Source organism: Bombina bombina, chromosome 5 (genome assembly GCF_027579735.1).
Source record: "Bombina bombina isolate aBomBom1 chromosome 5, aBomBom1.pri, whole genome shotgun sequence".
In the NCBI taxonomy this organism is placed as follows: domain Eukaryota; kingdom Metazoa; phylum Chordata; class Amphibia; order Anura; family Bombinatoridae; genus Bombina; species Bombina bombina.
In genome coordinates, this window is record NC_069503.1 from 1,020,089,710 (window position 1) to 1,020,104,590 (window position 14,881).

Here is a 14,881-nt window from a genome sequence, read left to right on the forward strand (position 1 = left end):
AGGGGTTAAAAATAATATGCATGTGTCAGCGATAGCGGGGGCGGCAGAATAGGGGTTAATAAGTGTAAGGTTAGGGGTGTTTAGACTCGGGGTACAAGTTAGAGTGTTAGGTGCAGACGTAGGAAGTGTTTCCGCATAGCAAACAATGGGGCTGCGTTAGGAGCTGAACGCGGCTTTTTTGCAGGTGTTAGGTTTTTTTTCAGCTCAAACAGCCCCATTGTTTTCTATGGGGGAATCGTGCACGAGCAGGTTTTTGAGGCTGGCCGCTTGCGTAAGCAACTCTGGTATCGAGAGTTGCAGCCTTTATGTGGACTCTCAATACCAGAGTTATTTTTAAGGTGCGGCCAGAAAAAAGCTAGCGTTAGCTACGCGGGTCCTTACCGACAAAACTCTAAATCTAGGCCTTATTATTTTAAAAAATGATGCTTCTATCCATCACCTAGATTATGAGTTTTGCGTTACGTTTTTAACACTGAAAAAAATGGCCATTTCAGTGTAAAAACCATAACGCAGCCATTACAAGTCTTGTCGTTATAGCTATAATGCAGGCAACGTCAATCCCGCACTCAAAAAAATGATGTTTTTGCGTGGGATTTCCATAGCGCCGGTATTACAGGTTGTGCGTGAAGCTAAAATGCTTGCGTTCCAGCCTATACCGTCACGATCCGTTCCGCTATCTGAGACCAGTAGTTATGAGTTTTGCGCAACAAAACTGTTACACAAAACTCATAACTAAAATGTTACAAAGTACACTAACACCCATAAACTACCTATTAACCCCTAATCTGCCGCTCCCGACATCGCCACCACTAATAAAAGTTATTAACCGCAATTTCGCCTATCTCTGACATCGCCACCACTAAATAAAATTAAAGTTATAAAAATAAAAAAAATATAAAAAATAAAATAAAAATTAAAAGTTATTAACCCCTAAACCTCTGGCCTCTCACATCACCGCCACTAAATAAACCTATTAACTCCTAAACCGCCAGCCCCCAACATCGCAAAAACTAAATTAAACTATTAACCCCTAAACCTAACAACCCCTTAACTTTAAATTAAAATTACAATATCTCTATCTTAAAATAAATAAAAACTTACCTGTAAAATTTAAAAAAACTAAGTTTAAACTAACAATTAACCTAACGGAGACTTCCGATGGGCGGCTCTACAAGATGGCAGCAAGCTTCATCAGCTCCGAAGATAATTTCTTCTAATTCTAATATTGCTGCCACCTACCCATGCCATCTGGATCTCCCTTGACAGGCAAGCTGTCCGGGAACACCTAGCAAACAGAAGGAATAACAGCTCTTCTACTCCAGAACGTCATTTTGAAGAATAAGCCACTGGGCACTGTGGTGGGAATATCACCGCCACGCTGTATGTACTTCTACCAAACTCTGGCATATGTTAGCAATTGGCTCCTGTCCCCATACAATGGAGATCTCCACTGCCAAAAAATGTTCCACTGACTCCTACATCCTAGCAGAACTACAGACTATTCTCTTGCCTAAGCTAGAGAGACTCTTGCACTGACTTATGCGCAGTGCTGACAACAAAGAAACAATCTGGCCAACAAGAGAAGCCTGTCATCAAACCCACTTCGCGAACCGCTACACTCATGTCTCATACGGACAGCCCCATGGCCCCTAAATTCCAGCTGGGGAGAGAACCGGTGACCGGAACAGTTTCTTCTGATATGAACTTATCGAATCCCGCTATGGAGCCGAAAACCGAAACCAGAAGAGAGTCTGTCGACACTCCCTTTGGCCCACCCGCTAATGGTCACAGCTCCAGATCTAGGTTTCCACATGAACTGGTTGGAATTTGCCATAGAGCCAACTGTTTATTCAAAGAACATCTTACTGTTATCCCCTATGGCTGATCCGGCAACTGCCACAGCTCCAGTCACAGATCGTAGACTGAGCTCTGAAAAAGAAGTCGCCCACAACATTGCTTACCCCGCTATGACTGCAGTCGAGTCTTCTGTCGCTTTGTGTACTTTCAGCACTGCACCTGATGACCAGCATGAACACTACATGTACGGACTTAGAATCATGCCTGCACGTTCAACCAGCAAATCTGGAACTGACAGGCCAGCTAATAGGGTTATGGCATATGCAATCAGAGAGCAGCAGGTTATGTGATCACTTGAGAGAAGCTGCGACCTTCTGAGGTACAGTTACTTATTCTCAGTCCGTGTTGGAATTGGCTGACTTGCTTCTATGGGTCAATTTAATTGTTGCTGGGTCACAGCTCTACAGTATGAACCCTTTTGACCATTGCATGTTTGAAATTCTATTACTATTAATGGAACAACATACCAACTTATCTGTAAAGTTTTATTTGACAGCAATGAACTTCCAGTGTAACCCCTCTAATACATGAAGGAGCTATATCAAAGTAGATAGATAACTTGTTAAAATGTCTAACCTGACGATTTTCTTGTTTTAATATAAGGGTTTTTTTTGTTTGTTTTTTCATTGAATTATAGTATATGTTTAGGTTTAACCCACTCTACTCACAAAACTTCTAATATGGTTTCAATCTGGAATATCATTATGGGATCAAGTTAACTAGATATGTGCATGATCAAAAAATTTGTTTCGGTTCGGATCGATTCAGAGTTTTTCGAATTTCATTTCGGATCGATTCGAATTTGGAAAACTTTAAATTAATTTGTTTCGGATTCGTTTCGGATTCATTCGGATTCGAAAAAATTCGGCTGGATTCGGTTCGGAAATTCGGAATTTCGGTATGTGTGCTGTGTATTAGACTAGTATTATGTACTGTATATTAGGTGTAACCCATAGCAGAGTGATATAACCTAATATACTGTACAATACTAGTGTAATCCATGGCCATCCGAATTTACTGAATAAATCCAAACTAATTCGGATTTATTCGGTAAATTCAGCAGTATTTTAATTCGGAAATTCGGATCGATCCAAATCTCTGAATTTGCCGAATTTTCCGAATTTCCGAATCGATCCGAAACGAATTGCACATGTCTAACGTTAACACAGTCAGTCCTACCTGGAAAATATATGGCAGGATGGGTAAGGTTTATAACGTATTCTTAGTCTAGCTTAATTGATTTTTTTATATTTTTGTTTATAGGACCAGGCATATTTAGTTATTTATTTATAGTTATATAGATATATTTTTGCAGCACAAGTGGTAGGCATCCTGCTCTAGGCTAAACTAAGCTCTGACACAATGGGGTGTGCATTCTATATCAAATGTGAAAAACTTGACTACTGGGATATCCCCAATTTGCTATCTGCTTAAAGTTGTTCTATAAACTGATACAGATGTCACTGCTTGGTTTATGTTTTGTCTAGTTTTTGTTGTTGTCATTTATGTTTGTTTAAAATAGTTAAAAATATGAGAAGGGGGTAATTAATTCACATCTTTACTGATTACCTAGAAATATTTTACTATGTATACAACATAATTTAATTGGCTACCCCTCAGTCTTGTCTGGAATGGGAGATACAAAGCTACATATTTCTAACATTAGACCCATGTATATAATCAGTATACCAAGGACTCTGAAGTGTATTTGATGATACTATCATAATACATGTTAAGGCAGTGTTGCTTCATTGAAACTGTATTTTGTACTTCTTTTTTTTCCTTTATTATATTGACAGTATTTACTTGATATATGTATATGTGTTCTCATTCTGTATGGATTGCTTTTCTCAATAAAAAGAATAAAAAAAACAAAAAAACAATTAACCTAAAAACTATTATACTAAAATTAAAAAAACTACCAATTAAAAAAACTAAATGACACATTAAAAAAAAAAAAACTACTAAAAAATAAAATTACAAAAAATATAAAACACTCGGCTAGATTACGAGTCTTGCGTTAGGCTTAAAAAGCAGCATTGGCCGATCACAACGCTGCTTTTTAACGCCCGCTGGTATTACGAGTCTTGCAGGTACAGGTGTACCGCTCACTTTTTTGGCCAGACTCAGAAATACCGCAAATCCACTTACGTCAATTGCGTATCCTACATTTTTAATGGGACTTGCATAGCGCCGGTATTACGAGTCTGACCAAAAGTGAGCGGTAGACCCTCTCCTGTCAAGCCTGGTACCGCATTTAAAAGTCGGTAGTTAAGAGTTTTACACTACAACACCGTAGCATAAAACTCTTAACTAAAGTGCTAAAAAGTAAACTAACACCCATAAACTACCTATTAACCCCTAAACCGAGGCCCTCCCACATTGCAAACACTAAAATAATTTTTTTAACCCCGAATCTGCCGAACCGGACATCGCCACCACTATACTAAATATATTAACCCCATAAACCGCCGCACTCCTGCATCGCAAACACTATTTAAATATTATTAACCCCTAATCTGCCGGCCCTAACATCGCCGACACCTACCTACATTTATTAACCCCTAATCTGCCGCCCCCTAAACCTAAGTCTTACCCTAACCCTAACCCCATCTAACTTAAATATAATTTAAATAAATCTAAATAAAATTACTACAATTAACTAAATAATTCCTATTTAAAACTAAATACTTACCTATAAAATAAACCCTAAGCTAGCTACAATATAACTAATAGTTACATTGTAGCTAGCTTAGGGTTTATTTTTATTTTACAGGCAACTTTGTATTTATTTTAACTAGGTAGAATAGTTGTTAAATAGTTATTAACTATTTAATAACTACCTAGTTAAAATAAAGACAAATTTACCTGTAAAATAAAACCTAACCTAAGTTACAATTACACCTAACACTACACTACAATTAATTACCTAAATTAAATACAATTAATTACAATTAAATAAAATTATCTAAAGTACAAAAAAAACAACCACTAAATTACAGAAAATAATAAAGAAATTACAAGATTTTTAAACTAATTACACCTAATCTAATCCCCCTCCCAAAATAAAAAAAGCCCTACCCTACACTAAATTACAAGTAGCCCTTAAAAGGGCCTTTTGTGGGGCATTGTCCCAAAGTAATCAGCTCCTCCAAGCCGGGCGAAGTGGTCCTCCTGACGGGCAGAAGTTTTCATCCAGACGGCATCTTCTATCTTCATCCATCCGGCACAGAGCGGGTCCATCTTCAAGACATCCGATGCGGAGCATCCTCTTATTCCGATGGCTAAACACAGAATGACGGTTCCTTTAAATGACGTCATCCAAGATGTCGTCCCTTCAATTCTGATTGGCTGATAGAATTCTATCAGCCAATCGGAATTAAGGTAGAAAAAATCCTATTGGCTGATGCAATCAGCCAATAGGATTGAAGTTCAATCATATTGGCTGATCCAATCAGCCAATAGGATTGAACTGGCATTCTATTGGCTGTTACAATCAGCCAATAGAATGCAAGCTCAATCCTATTGGTTGATTGCATCAGCCAATAGGATTTTTTCTACCTTAATTCCGATTGCCTGATAGAATTCTATCAGCCAATCGGAATTGAAGGGATGCCATCTTGGATGACGTCATTTAAAGGAACCTTCATTCTGTGTTTAGCCGTCAGAAGAAGAGGATGCTCCGCGTCGGATGTTTTAAAGATGGACCCGCTCCGTGCCGGATGAATGAAGATAGAAGATGCCATCTGGATGAAGACTTCTGCCCGTCTGGAGGACCACTTCACCCGGCTTGGGTGAAGACATCTCCCGGTAAGGTGATCTTCAGGGGGTTAGTGTTAGGTTTTTTTAAGGGGGGATTGGGTGGGTTTTAGAGTAGAGTTGGTTGTGTGGGTGGTGGGTTTTAATGTTGGAGGAGGATTGTAATTTTTTTTTCAGGTAAAAGAGCTGATTACTTTGGGGCAATGCCCCGCAAATGGCCCTTTTAAGGGCTATTTGTAATTTAGTGTAGGGTAGGGCTTTTTTATTTTGGGGGGCTTTTTTTATTTTGTTAGGGGGATTAGATTAGGTGTAATTAGTTTAAAAATCTTGTAATTTCTTTATTATTTTCTGTAATTTAGTGTTTGTTTTTGTTGTACTTTAGATAATTTTATTTAATTTTAATTAATTGTATTTAATTTAGGTAATTAATTTAATTGTAGTGTAGTGTTAGGTGTAATTGTAACTTAGGTTAGGTTTTATTTTACAGGTAAATTTGTCTTTATTTTAACATGGTAGTTATTAAATAGTTAATAACTATTTAATAACTATTGTACCTAGTTAAAATAAATACAAAGTTGCCTGTAAAATAAAAATAAACCCTAAGCTAGCTACAATGTAACTATTAGTTATATTGTTACTAGCTTAGGGTTTATTTTATAGGTATTTAGTTTTAAATAGGAATTATTTAGTTAATTGTAGTAATTTTATTTAGATTTATTTAAATTATATTTAAGTTAGGGGGGTTAGGGTTAGACTTAGGTTTAGGGGTTATTAACTTTATTATAGTGGTGGCGACATTGGGGGCAGAAGATTAGGGGTTAATAAATGTAGTTAGGTTGCGGCGACATTGGGGCGGCAGATTAGGGGTTAATAAATATAATGTAGGTGTCGGCGATGTTGAGGGCAGCAGATTAGGGGTTCATAAGTATAATGTAGGTGGCGGCGGTGTCCGGAGCGGCAGATTAGCGGTTAATAATATAATGCAGGTGTTGGCAATGTCGGGGGCGGCAGATTAGGGGTTAATAAGTGTAAGATTAGGGGTGTTTAGACTCGGGGTTCATGTTAGGGTGTTAGGTGTAGACATAAATGTATTTTCCCCATAGGAATCAATGGGGCTGCGTTAGGAGTTTTACGCTGCTTTTTTGCAGGTTAGGTTTTTTCAGCTGGCTCTCCCCCATTGATTCCTATTGGGAAATCGTGCACGAGCACGTTTAGCCAGCTCACCGCTAACGTAAGCAGCACTGGTATTGAGGTGAGATGTGGAGCAAAATTTTGCTTTACGATAACTTTTTTGCGGTTAACGCCGGGTTTGTAAAAACCTGTAATACCAGCGCTGTCTGTAAGTGAGCGGTGTGCATAAACTGCTCATTAGCACCGCACAGCTTCTATCGCAAAACTCGTAATGTAGGTGATTGTGTTAGGTTTTTTTTAACTTTTTTGGGTGAGTTTTTTTTTTTAGATTAGGGTTTGGGCTTTTTTAATAGAGCTAAATGTCCCTTTAAGGGCAATGCAAAAGAGCTAAATGCCCTTTTAAGGGCAATGCCCATACAAATGCCATTTTCAGGGCAATGGGTAGCTTAGGTTTTTGTTAGAGTTAGGTTTTTTATTTTGGGGGGTTGGTTGGGGCTGGGTTTTACTGTTGGGGTCTTTGTATTTTTTCTCAGGTAAAAGAGCTGATTTCTTTAGGGCAATGCCCTACAAAAGACCCTTTTAAGGGCTATTGGTAGTTTATTGTAGGCTAGGTTTTTTTTATTTTGGGGGGCTTTTTTATTGTTATAGGGCTATTAGATTAGGTGTAATTGTTTTTACTTTGGAAAATTTAGTTTGTTATTTTTTGTAATTTAGTGTTTGTTATTTTTTTGTAATTTAGTGGTTTTTATTTTTTGTAATTTAGTATTTTTTGTAATTTTAGATTTTAATTTTTTAGTAGTGTTTTTGCGATGTGGGGGGCTGACGGTTTAGGGGTTAATAGGTTTATTTAGTGGCAGTGATGTGGGAGGCCAGAGGTTTAGGGGTTAGTAACTGTATTTAGTGGCGACAGTGTCGGGGAGCGGCGGAATAGGGGTTAATATCTTTATTATAGTGTTGGCGATGTTGGGGTGCGGGGGAATAGGGGTTAATAACTTTATTATAGTGGCAACAGTGTCGGGAGCGGCAGATTAGGGGTTAATAACTTTTATTAGTGGCGGCGATGTTTGTAGCGGCATATTAGGGGTTAATAACTTTATTTAGGTGTTAGCGATGTCGGGTACGGTGGATTAGCGGTGTTTAGACTTGGGGTTTATGTCAGGGTGTTAGGTTTAAATATAACAGTTTTTTCCCCATAGACATCAATGGGGTTGCGTTACAGCGATCGCCATTCCGCGCTTCAGGTGTTAGTTTTTTTTCTAACACCTTCTCCCCATTGATGTCTATGGGGAAAGCGTGCATGAGCACATCAAAGTAGCCCTTGGCTTTTGTGCAGTATGGAGCTTATCGCAACCATATCACACGCACAAGGCGGCTTTTTAGAAACTTGTAATGGCAGCGCTATGGAGGGTGAAATAACGCACTTTTGTTGCGTTTGTTTCGCACCCACTATAGCGCAAAACTTGTAAACTAGGTGCATTTTTGCAACTTGGTTGAGGTAACATTTCCCCCTGAGCTTTGTGATAAGCAAAGAGTAATCTCCATTTTTATTCTTGGTTTTGATATATAGAGCTCCATTTATTAAACTGTGTATGCAGCTTTGGAGTATGAGGGAGCCTGCAGCCAATAGCTAAGAAGCATCAGTCATCAGTTTACTGCTGGAGGTGTTTGCGCACTAGCGAAAGCGCTAAATAGCAAAACAATTGCAATCTGGCCCGTATGTAGTATTACGTGGTAATATAGAAATCTTTAACTATTGTATACAATCATATGAAGTAGAATTACATCCTTTAATAATGGTATACAGTGCTATGAGGTACCATGGCAATCTTTAAATATAGTGTGTTGTCATATGAGGTAATATGGCATTCTCTAATTATTAGACATGTGCGGTTCGATTCGTTCCGAATTGAAATTCGGACAAATTTGTTAAATTCGGAGATTCGGATCGATTCAAATTTCCGAATTACGGTAGTACCGAATCTACCGAATAAATCCAAATTAGTTCGGATTTATTCTGTAAATTCGGATGGCCATGGATTACACTAGTATTGTACAGTATATTAGGTTATATCACTCTGCTATGGGTTACACCTAATATACAGTACATAATACTAGTCTAATACACAACACATCCTACCTAACACATACCGATAATTCAGAATTTCCTAACTCAACCGAACCGAATCGAACCGAATCCAGCCGAATTTATTCGAATCCGAATGAATACGAAATGAATACGAAACAAATTCATTTGAATTTTTCCGAATTCGAATCGATCCGAACCGAAATTCGAAAAAATACGAATCGATCTGAACCGAAACAAAACGAATTTTTCGATCATGCACAAGTCTACTAATTATGTTATGTATTCATCTGACTTAATATGACAACCTCTAATTGTGGTATGTAGTCATATCAGATATAATACAACTATAAAAGGTAATAAAATGATAAATTATTTAGTTATAAGGCACTGTTTATGGTTATTAGAAAATACATATGTCATACCAAAAATATTTCTAGTGAAAGAAACAAATTCTAACATAATATTAAACATTGTTATAGATAAATGAAACAATATTGTCAGGAATGCCACTAACACTACCGCATTCAAGTTAACCCTCCCTCTTCCTGGCCGCTAGTCAGTGTCAAATGGAGAGATTCCTTAAATAGGAGTGACTATGTCAAAAGTATACTTGGAAACAAATGGGGCTGGAGATGCGAGGAAGGGGAAGAGAAGGTGGCAGGGAAGACAAGGTCATTAAACAAAGCAAGGGCAGGCGGCTGGCAAGCCAAAGTCATTAAAGAATTCAGGGTCAGGGCAGGTGGCTGGCAAAATTAAGAGGAAGAGAAGGCGGCTGGCAAGGCAAGAATGTTACAGAAACCAAGGTCAGAGTAGGCCAAGGTACAAACAGCCTAAGAACAAGGAATAAAGCTAGGTTGCTGGAAACTGGCCAAACAAACATGCATCACAAAGACACTACTTATAATTGTCACAACTAGCAACAGGTGAGAAGCGCATGTGCTAATAAGATCACCTGCCACATTGCAAGATCTGGAAACAGATTAATTTAGGAGCTGCTCATGGATATGAGCAAGTGATCCCAACATAGCCACACGGCGCCCACGACCAGAGACAGACACCTGCTATCCCAGCTGAGAAGGTACCTAACAAATATAAAGTATATATAAAACAATAAAACAATGTTTACAAGAATAATTGCATTTGTGGGCACCATTTATAATAAAGCCCCAAATGTCTGATCATTTGTGGTATAATAAATTTACTTTCATTGGTTTTCTGGCCCACTTTTTCTGTAATTTAACTCTGAAAATGTTTTTATACTTGCTGCTGAGTCATTTTCACACCACTGTGCTAGAGTTGATTTTAGTTGTTTAGCTCTCATTCGGCTAGATTTAGAGTTCTGCGGCCAAAGGGGTGCGTTAGCTACGCATGCTTTTTTCCCCCCGCACCTTTTAAATACTGCTGGTATTTAGAGTTCACAGAATGGCTGCGTTAGGCTCCAAAAAAGGGAGCGTAGAGCATATTTAACGCCACTGCAAATCTCGATACCAGCGGTGTTTACGGACGCGGCCAGCTTCAAAAACGTGCTCGTGCACGATTCCCCCATAAAAAACAATGGGGCTGTTTGAGCTGAAAAAAAAACTAACACCTGTAAAAAAGCAGCGTTCAGCTCCTAACGCAGCTACATTGTTTTCTATGGGGAAACACTTCCTAAGTCTGCACCTAACACTCTAACATGTACCCCGAGTCTAAACACCCCGAACCCCCTTATTAACCCCTAATCTGCCGACCCCGCTATCGCTGACACCTGCATATTATTATTAACCCCTAATCTGCCGCTCCGTATACCGCCGCTACCTACATTATACCTATGTACCCCTAATCTGCTGCCCCTAACACCGCTGACCCCTATATTATATTTATTAACCCCTAATCTGCCCCCCACAATGTCGCCTCCACCTACCTACAATAATTAACCCCTAATCTGCCGACCGAACCGCACCGCTACTATAATAAATGTATTAACCCCTAATCCGCCTCACTCCCGCCTCAATAACCCTATAATAAATAGTATTAACCCCTAATCTGCCCTCCCTAACATCGCCGACACCTAACTTCAAACATTAACCCCTAATCTGCCGACTGGATCGCACTGCTACTATAATAAATGTATTAACCCCTAAAGCTAATTCTAACCCTAACACTAACACCCCCCTAAGTTAATTTAAATCTAACGAAATAATACCTACAATTACCTACAATTAAACCTAACACTACACTATCAATAAATTAATTAAATACAATACCTACAAATAAATACATTTAAATAAACTAACTAAAGTACAAAAAATAAAAAAGATCTAAGTTACAAAAAATAAAAAAATATTTACAAACATTAGAAAAATATTACAACAATTTTAAACTAATTACACCTACTCTAAGTCCCCTAATAAAATAACAAAGCCCCCCAAAATAAAAAAAATGCCCTACCCTATTCTAAATTTAAAAAGTTCAAAGTTCTTTTACCTTACCAGCCCTTAAAAGGGCCCTTTGTGGGGCATGCCCCAAAGAATTCAGCTCTTTTGCCTGTAAAAGAAAAATACAACCCCCCCAACATTAAAACCCACCACCCACATACCCCTAATCTAACCCAAACCCCCCTTAAATAAACCTAACACTACCCCCCTGAAGATCATCCTACCTTGTCTTCACCACACCGGGTATCACACCGATCCTTCCTGGCTCCGAAGTCTTCATCCAAGCCCAAGCAGGGGCTGGCGATCCATAATCCGGCTGAAGTCTTCTATCAAGCGTCGGCTGAAGAGGTCCATAAGAGGCTCCAAAGTCTTCATCCTATCCGGGAAGAAGAGGCGATCCGGACCGGCAACCATTTTGATCCAAGCTGCATCTTCTATCTTCATCCGATGACGAACGGCTCCATCCTGAAGACCTCCACCGCGGATCTATCCTCTTCTTCTGACGTCCAACTGAAGAATGAAGGTTCCTTTAAGGGACGTCATCCAAGATGGCGTCCCTCGAATTCCGATTGGCTGATAGGATTCTATCAGCCAATCGGAATTAAGGTAGGAAAAACAGATGGAATCAGCCAATCAGATTCAAGTTCAATCCGATTGGCTGATTGGATCAGCCAATCAGATTGAGCTCGCATTCTATTGGCTGTTCCGATATATTCCAATAGAATGTGAGCTCAATGCGAGCTCAATCTGATTGGCTGATCCAATCAGCCAATCGGATTGAACTTGAATCTGATTGGCTGATTCCATCAGCCAATCAGAATTTTCCTACCTTAATTCCGATTGGCTGATAGAATCCTATCAGCCAATCGGAATTCGAGGGACGCCATCTTGGATGACGTCCCTTAAAGGAACCTTCATTCTTCAGTTGGACGTCGGAAGAAGAGGATAGATCCGCGGTGGAGGTCTTCAGGATGGAGCCGTTCGTCATCGGATGAAGATAGAAGATGCCGCTTGGATCAAGATGGTTGCCGGTCTGGATCGCCTCTTCTTCCCGGATAGGATGAAGACTTTGGAGCCTCTTCTGGACCTCTTCAGCCGACGCTTGATAGAAGACTTCAGCCGGATTATGGATCGCCAGCCCCTGCTTGGGCTTTGATGAAGACTTCGGAGCCAGGACGGATTGGTGTGATACCCGGTGTGGTGAAGACAAGGTAGGATGATCTTCAGGGGGGTAGTGTTAGGTTTATTTAAGGGGGGTTTGGGTTAGATTAGGGGTATGTGGGTGGTGGGTTTTAATGTTGGGGGGGGTTGTATTTTTCTTTTACAGGCAAAAGAGCTGAATTCTTTGGGGCATGCCCCACAAAGGCCCTTTTAAGGGCTGGTAAGGTAAAAGAGCTTTGAACTTTTTTAATTTAGAATAGGTATTGGGTTTCTCACAGCGCCTTCTCTATATCCTACTAGCTCCCCAGAAAGGCAAGACACCTAGTCTGTCTTCAAATTCTAAAAGACGTATTTAATTAAGATCTAGGGAGCGCCTCACAGTGGGCAGGGATATTAGATGACACTTTGCAGGTATAGGTGATATATAACAGATATATTTATTATAACAAGGTTAAAAGTAGTGTTAAAGTTACTCAACACAATGGTATATCTAATCTCATAGATTCACATACATAAATAAAATCACAAAACATACACAAAAATACTCATGGATCCATGATTACAGTAAAAATGTGATAAAAAACATATAATCCTAAATGGTAAAAGAAACTATCTCAAATGGTAAAAGGTCTAATAGATAAATTTCTCCAAATTGACTGATATGGATAGCAGTCCAAGATGGCGATCTAAAATGTCAGTCTAGCAAAATCAATAAAAGAATTATAAAAACAATGTGTCGTGTCTCCAGGTGTAGTGAAAAAATTCCAGAATGTGCGTGGACGCTCCAAGTTCCTTGTGGGTGATCCAACCTTTAATATCCTATGGGTAATAGATGTGAAGGTGTCCAAGAAGGGGATAAAAAATTGTGTGCTTTAAAAATGCAACAAAAATATAACAAAAATGAGTGTCCTTATGTTGGTAAAAAACAAAATGTGAAGAAAAATGTAAAATATAAAATATAAAATGTGAGTCGTGAAAAAATGCAAAGAATTCCCAGTGTACCTGTGGAATACAAAAAAAAAAACAAATAGTGCAATAACGCTATAATATTCCTATGCTAGATGAAATGAAGCTTACCATCAATAGCCAACGCGTTTCGGCCCTTCCTTGGGCCTTTCTCAAGACTGTATTGTGTACAGTCTTGAGAAAGGCCCAAGGAAGGGCCGAAATGTTTCTAAAAATTCAAAATTTAAAACGAATTTTGATACATTCGTTCGTTTGAATAGAAATTTGAATGTTTATATAACATTCTTACATTCTATTTTCGAATCTTTGTTTTCGAATTTTTCAATAAAATTCGAAAATATTCTTTCTAATAATAGAATGTTTAGCTATGTATTAATTTAATTTCGAAATGTAATATTCGATTTAGAATGTGACATTCGAATTCGAATGTAAGATTCAAATTTGTAATAGTATTTCTAGTCTACAACTGTGTTTAATAAATGTAATATTCGAATTTGAATACTACATTCGAATTTGAATGTCACATTCGAATTTGAAATAGTATTTCTAGTCTAATACTGTGTTTTTTAAATGTAATATTTTAATTTGAATGTGACATTCGAATTTGAATATCACATTCGAATTCGAATATCACATTCGAATTTGAAATAGTATTTCTAGTCTAATACTGTGTTTTCTAAATGTAATATTCGAATTTGAATGTGACATTCTAATTCAAAATAATATTTCTAGTCTACAATTGTGTTTTATAAATGTAATATTCAAATTTGAATGTGACATTTTAATGTGACATTCGAATTCGAATGTGACATTCGAAAACTGTAAATAACATTCAGTAATAGAATTTTTAAGAACATTCGTTCTTATCAACATTCTATTATGTAAATTGAATTTCTACAATAACATTTGTTCTAACATTCAAATTCGAATAAAAACACGTTCGCCCATCCCTAATTACAAGTTGAAAGTTATGTGTTGCATGACATGAGACCTAAACTAAAGTGTTAGGGCTAGAATAAAAGTTTAACAAAACACATATAAACTTATTAAAGTAAGGTATTACACCCATTTAATTTAATTTAATTTTTTTATTAAAGTAAATGTTGAAAAAGTGTTTAAAAGTTATATGGTATATGGCAATATATGTGGCATGGAAAGGCTCAGAAATGTATATATATGTGTATATGTGTAAAGGGACAGTCTAGTCAAATTAAACTTCCATGATTCAAATAGGGCATGATATTTTTAACAATTTTCCAATTTACTTTTATAATCAAATTTGCTTTTTTATCTTGGTATTCTTTGTTGAAAGCTAAACCTAAGTAGCCTTAAACTGTATGCTAATTTCTAGACTCAAATAGGGTTGAAGATAGGACACCATTAGAAAGCCCAATCTGGTTAAACAGTACTTTAAGTACTGCTGTAGGTTATCACTGTTTTTATAGCTATAAACTGCATCTTAAAGGGGCAAGTGACCACTCATTTGAAAGGCAGACACCCCTCT